Consider the following 7,267-nt stretch of genomic DNA (forward strand, 5'->3'; position numbering starts at 1 on the left):
TTTTTTTTCTGTTAATAAACACATTTTCTTAATTTTCTTATTTATCGAGGATTATAAAATATACGGAAAAGGGCCAAAACTACCCCTATCGTTTGCTAAATGGTTTATAAATACCCTCCGTCCATCTATCCGTCCAAAAAAATATACGACGTTAATTCCATTAATAAAATTACCCCCGCGACTAACGGCAGAACTGGTAGGCCTACATTTAATGACGTGTCATTTTTCTACTGGGTCATGTGAAAATCTTTGACTGGAACAAAAATGGATACCATTTCGACCCACTTAGCTGACCCGACCCAATGGCTTCCCCATTTTTTCTGATCTTCTTCTTGATTTTCAAGATCTGACTAGAACAAAAATTCTGCCTATGAATTTATCTGGGATGACTTTAGGTTTTCAGTCTTAGACTATGAAGCTTCAGAAATACTCCTTAAAGCTGGATCAACTGAAACCATTGAAATGCCTGCAACAGAGGTAACTTTGAGAATGAAATCTTGGTTATATTGATATTTTGATCTTGCCTTTTTATTATATGATGGTGGCTCTGAATTTTTTGGCACTTAAAATTCTATTAAAGTTATGTCAGGTGGGAAGTACATTTATCTGGGATGTTACCATTGTGAGAGGGGAAGTGATCTATAAGGAGGAATTTGTGCTAGAGGAGGAGAACTCTTACACAATTATCCTTCAGAAGGAGAAGAAGTTGAGCTCACCAATTCGCAACACATTCAAGAATAATGAAGCTGGAAAAGTTGTGCTGACAATTAAGAACACTTCTAGCAAGAAGTAGAAGGCGTTTTACCGACACAAGATCAAGAAATCAACAATTTGATATCATAAATTTCTGTTTTGAGTGAAAATGAAGATGAAGTTTTATTTCAGTTTTTTTTCCCAACAATATAACTTTTTTTGTGGTTCATATACTTTATTATTCTTTTGGCCTTATATTCATATTGTGTATGTTGATTTATTCATTTTTCTCCCTATAAGAAACATGATCTTATTGGGAATAAACTCCATAAAATAATATTCACGGTATTAGTGATAAACGTGGAACACTAAGTTATGGTTAAATCAGATAGAATAGAAATGCAGCAATAATGACACCAAGATTTTACGTGGAAATCCTTCTGAATAAGGGGAAAAATTACGGCCAAGAAGAGCAACTAATATCACTATAGCGAGGAATTTTACATTGTGTAGTAACGAGTACAAATACTCCTAAGACCACTACACCCTCAAAAGAAAAAATACTCTTTTATTTTTTTTTCACCTCACTATAATATCTCTCACACTCTATTTTTCTTCACAAACTATTTTCTTATAGTATATGGAATACCTTGCTCTCTCACACCCAGATGTATTGTCTGAGATTTTGGTATATAGAAATGAGAGACGAAGCTTTCCTTTTATATGCGGAGCCTCTCTCTCTCATGCCTACTACATTTAATATTTTCTTTCTGCAGCCTACCCTTTTTGACAACGCAGAAGAAAAATATTTGCTGCCAATTTTGAACAATCAACAAAAGGAAGAAAGTCTTCTTTAATTGATGGGATGGACCCCACAAATCTCCCCCTCCAGTCCCATTGACCTGAAGGAGGTAACACCGGAGATTCTAGTTTGAGCGCATGCCAACAAATTCTTTGCAAAGCTCGAACTTGTCTCTTGGTACTATATTGGTTAGTATATCCGTAGGATTTTCACTCGTGTGAATCTTTTTGACCTGTAAAGATTCGTTCTCCACCTGCTCACGAATCCAATGATATCTCGCGTCTATATGTGTTGTTCTTACATGGTACATAGAGTTCTTGCTCAAGTCAATTGCACTTTGACTATCACAATAGACGATATGACTGTCATAATAGACGATATACTCCTTTTGATGCAATTCCAGTTCTTGAAGAAACTGCTTGAGCCATACCATTTCCTTGCCAGCTTCTAAAGCGGCAATGTACTCTGCTTCAATTGTTGAAAGTGCAACACACTTCTGCAACTTAGACTGCTATGATATAGCTTCCCCTAAAAATGTAAACAAATATCCAGTAGTGTATTTTCTCTTATCAATGTCACCTGCCATATCAGCATTTGTATAGCCTTTCAAGATTGGATCAGATCCTCCAAAGCACAAATAATCTCCTACAGTACCTCTTAGGTACCTGAGTACCCACTTGAATGCTTCCCAATGTTCCTTTTCGGGATTTTCAAGAAATCTTCTAAAAATACCTACTGCATGAGCAATATTTGGTCAAGTGCATGCCATTTCATACATCAAACTTCCAACGGCAGAGGAATAAGGAATCTTGGACACTCTCTCTTTTTCCTCCGTTGTTGTAGGACACATCTTCTTGCTCAACTTCAGATGACCAGGGAGGGGTATGTGGACCAACTTAGCACTTTTCATATAGAAGCGCTCTAGTACACATTCTATGTACTTGTCCTATGACAAGTAAAGCTTCCTTTCGTTTCTCGAATGAGTAATTCTCATGCCCAAAATCTGCCTAGCATGACCCAAGTCTTTCATTGCAAAAGACTTATTCAAATGTTTCTTCAACTCATCAATCTTGGAAGCATTTATGCCCACAATCAACATATTATCCACATATAGAAAGAGGATGATAAATTCATCATCAGAAAATCTTTGTACAAGCACACAGTGATCTGAAGAAGTCTTCTTGTAGCCTTGCTCCCCCATAATAGATTAAAACTTCTTGTACCACTGTCTGAGAGCTTGCTTCAATCCATATAGACTCTTCTTAAGTTTTCATACAAGATTTTCTTTACCTTTTGCCTTGAAGCCCTCAGGTTGTTCCATATAAATCTCCTCTTCTAAGTCACTATGAAGAAAAGCAGCCTTCATATCCATCTGCTCAGTCTCCAAATCAAGACTGTCAGTCAAACCAAGAACTGTCCGAATGGAGGACATTTTCACTGTAGGAGAAAATATTTCGTCAAAGTCAATACTTTCCTTTGACCAAATCCCTTGACAACCAATCTAACTTTGCATCTGGGCTTCAAACTATGTTCTTCAGCTTTAACTTTGAATACCCACTTATTTTTCAAAGCTCTCATACCCTTAGGCAATTTCACCAACTCATAAGTATGGTTCTCATGCAGAGATTTCATCTCATCTTGCATGGCTTCAATCCATTGATCCTTGTAATCATCTTCTATGGCCTCTGCATAACATTCAGGTTCTCCCCCATCAGTGAGTAATACATACTCATTGGGCGAATAATGGGAGGAAGGAGTACGAGGTCTAGAAGACCTCCTGCGTGGAATATCTAACTCGTCCACAGCTTCGTGAGTAGGAGCATTTACCTCATCAGTATTAGCATTGTTATCATCATTACCATCAATATGATGATCTGGAATATAGTTCTGGGCATCACCATTATCATTGAGCCCACCAACGTCATCCGTGTTTGTATGAGGAATTTGATCAAGATTAACTAAACCTTCAGAACTTAGAGATTTTAGCTTCTCCGTTTTGTTAATATCTTCAATGGTTTGATTCTCCACGAAGTTAACATCATGGCTTCTCACGACCTTCTTCTTAATTGGATCATATAGCATGTAACCAAACTCATCAAAGCCATAACCAATGAAGATGCACTGCCTTGTCTTGGCAGTTAATTTTGACCTCTCATTTTTAGGTACATGTACAAAAGCTATGCAACCAAACACTTTCAAGTGGTCATAGGAAACATCTTTGTCATACCAAACTCTGTTTGGAATATTACTTTGCAAAGCAACCGCAGGGTATAGATTAATAACATGTGCGGAGGACAACAAAGCCTCACCCCAAAAGGAATTCGGCAACTTTGCTTCAGAAAGCAAACATCTGACTCTTTCCATCAAGGTCTTGTTCATCCTTTCTGCTAAACCATTAAGCTAAGGAGTCTTAGGAGGAGTCTTCTGGTGTCTGATACCCTATTTCTTGTAGTATTCATCAAACGGTCCACAATATTCACCATCGTTATCAGTACGAATACACTTCAGCTTCTTTCCAGTTTCTCTTTCAAATGAAGCCTGAAACTGCTTAAAGGCACCCAACACTTGATCTTTAGTTTTCAAGATGTAGACCCAAAGTTTCCTTGAGCAATCATCAATAAAAGTAGCAAAATAAAGTGCACCACCCAAAGTCCTTGTCTTCATTGGACCACATAGATCTAAATGCACCAACTCAAGCAACTCTGTCTTTCTTGAAGGAGGATAAGATTGGAAAGAAACTCTTTTTTGTTTTCCAGCCAAGCAGTGCTCACATTTTTCTAATCTTGCACTTTCAAAATTTGACAATAATTTCTTCTTGGCCAGAACATTTAGTCCTTTCTCGCTAATGTGGCTAAGCCTCTTATGCCATAAGGTTGAAAAGCTATTTCTCTCAACGACATTCACCATATCAACATAGGTGAAGGTCGTAGTCCAGTATAGACCACGACGTTTTTCCCCACGAGCCACAATCATGGAACCCTTAGTGAGCTTCCACTTTCCAGCACCATTGGTACTGACATATCCCTCATCATCCAAAACACCAACAGAGATTAAGTGCAAACGAACATCAGGTGCATACTTTACATTATTTAAAACTAGTTTAGTTCCAATACTAGTTTCCAAACTAATCATTCCAACATCAGCCACCCTAGATACAGTCTTATTACCCATACTCAAAGTTCCAAAGTCCCACTGAGTATAGGATGAGAAAAATTCCTTCCTTGATGTCACATGAGATGCAGAACCACTATCCACATCCCAGCTTGACTTATCACAAGCAATATTTATCAAATCCGCATCAAGGACTGTGACAAGATCTTCTGTAGTGACGGTGGCCACACGATTTCCATCTTCTTTCTGTTCTTCCTTGTCTCTATTCTCCTTTTTCAAAATCCTGCAGAACTTCTTTGTGTGCCCTTTCTTCCCGCAATGATAGCACTCAATATCTTTAAGTCTGCTTCTGGATTTGCTTTTATTATGTTCTCTATTTTGAGAACCCCGATTCTTGCCTCTCCCCCTAGAGTCAGTTACCAAGACATCTGATGAGGTAGACCCCTAAGATTTTCTTCTGATCTCTTCATTTAAAAGGCTGCTCTTGGAAAGATCCATAGAGATCACACCATCCGGAGCAGAATTTGATAATGAAGTTCTAAGAATTTCCCAAGAATCTTGTAGGGAACCAAGTAGAAATAGGCCTTGAATTTTTTCATCAAATTTAATGCCCATAGCAGATAACTGTTTCATGATCCCCTGAAAATTATTGTCATGACCCAATTTCTACTAAGGGTCGTGATGGAGCCGGACACCGCTGTCAGGCAAGCCAACCAAAATACTTAATTAAATTCTTATTTTAATAATTTTGAAAACTATGATTTTCCTTCAATTTTACCAGTAAAAGATAATCGTTTCAAATCAAATATAAATGTTAGGAAGTTAATAAAAGATGCCCGATAATCATCCCAGAACCCGGTGTCAAAAGTGCATGAGCATTTACTAAGAAATGGCATAAAAATACAGTAATTGTCCGGAATACAAGTGGACAGAAATGAAAATACAGTACAATACTTCGAAGGAGACTCTGCTGGCTGCGGTCGTCTCGATAAATGCAACTCACCTAAGTCTCCGTATCAACCATGCCACTATGTCACTAAGCCACTAGCCACACATAAACCTGTGCAACAAAAATGTACAGCAAGTGTAGTATGAGTATGGAAACAACGTGTACTTAGCAAGTATCCTGTCTAATCTCGAAGAAGTTGAGACGAGAAGTCGACTTTGACACTTACTAGTGGTCCAATAATAATATAGTAAAAATGTGAGGAAATCATGGATTTATATAGCAATTATAACTCATAAAGCTGGAAAGCAGGCAAACACCTTCTCAACTAATAAAGGATGTCAAAGATTTACTCTTCATTATCTTTATCAATTTATATCGGCAAGGAAAGGCAAATATCAACATTTAAAATTCTCAGGCAAACAATACAAGCATGCGTATATCATGCTGAAGTCGTACGGTCCAATCCAACAGAAATGTAAAATGTGCACTGCCGAGGGTTGAACGACGCGAACCATAGATGCATCTATTACCCCGCTCGCAAATCATACATGCGACACGGTCAAATTTAAATAAACAATCACCCTGCTCGTGAATCATACATGCGACGCAGGTACACATACACACACATGCTCAAACAGCCAATTAAGAATTTATCGGGGAACATTTATCCAAATAAAAGTCAATTCTCATTTAATGATTTTAAAAAAATGAAGTTTAATCCTTTTAGAAATTCATTTACTAATTCGATGTGCTTTAAGCAAATCAAACTGACAATAAGATTACAAATATTCCAAGTATAACATGCTTTTGGGTCCTAGACTACCCGGACTTAAACATAATAGTAGCTACGCACGGACTCTCTTCACTTCGTGCATACGTAGCCACCACAAATAGGAGCACATAATGAATTAACTCACCTATGAGGACAATTCCCTCTTACAAGGTTAGAAAGGAGACTCACCTCGCTCTGAAGATCCATAACCGGCATTCCACGCTCTTCTGAAGACTCGAATCGATGCACAATGCTCCAAAACTTGCCAATAATTATGCAAATCAATAAATACATGTTCAATTACTCACTACAATCTAATTTATAACAATCCCTAACCCCGATCGAAAAGTTGACAAAATTGCCCTCGAGCCCACGTGCCCGGATTCCTAAATTTTTTGAAGATAAACTTTACCCATAACCTCACGAACTCAAATATATAATTTACTCTCAATATCATACCCAAAATCATGGTCAAATTTCAAGAATATCAATTTTCTAGGTTTTCCATCAAACCCCAAGTTTCTACCCATTTACATGCTAAAATCCATACATAATCGATATATTTAACTCAAGATATGTGGGGTTAGCTTACCTTATTGATGATGACGAGAAACCCCACTTGAAGCTCTCCAAAATTATCCACACCAAATGAAAAATAGGGGAAAAATGACCATCTCCCGAGTTTAAAAGAATACACTGCCTCTAGCATTTCCGCACATGCGGTCACTAGACCACTTCTGCAGTTCCGCAGGTGCGACCACCTACCCACTTCTGTGGTTTCTCATCAGGCTGCCTTTTTCCACTTCTGCGTCCTCTCCACCACAGGTGCAGTCCCGCTTCTGCGGTGACCTAACCATATCTACGGTCCCAGCCTAGCCATCCATTTTCACACCTGTGGCATTTGCCTCGCATGTGCGGTTATACCAGCAACTTCAGCCCT

At 38.2% G+C, this 7,267-nt stretch overlaps 1 long non-coding RNA gene across 1 annotated transcript; it reads left to right on the plus strand.

Annotated features, from left to right (window-relative positions):
- The first annotated feature begins 339 nt into the window (after positions 1-339).
- Positions 340-884, plus strand: LOC107777031 (uncharacterized). The gene is made up of 2 exons (XR_012711324.1): positions 340-477; positions 581-884. It is a non-coding gene; the product is annotated as an uncharacterized LOC107777031 (long non-coding RNA).
- The last annotated feature ends 6,383 nt before the right edge of the window (positions 885-7,267 follow it).

This window comes from Nicotiana tabacum, chromosome 7 (assembly GCF_000715075.1).
Source record: "Nicotiana tabacum cultivar K326 chromosome 7, ASM71507v2, whole genome shotgun sequence".
NCBI classification, from domain to species: domain Eukaryota; kingdom Viridiplantae; phylum Streptophyta; class Magnoliopsida; order Solanales; family Solanaceae; genus Nicotiana; species Nicotiana tabacum.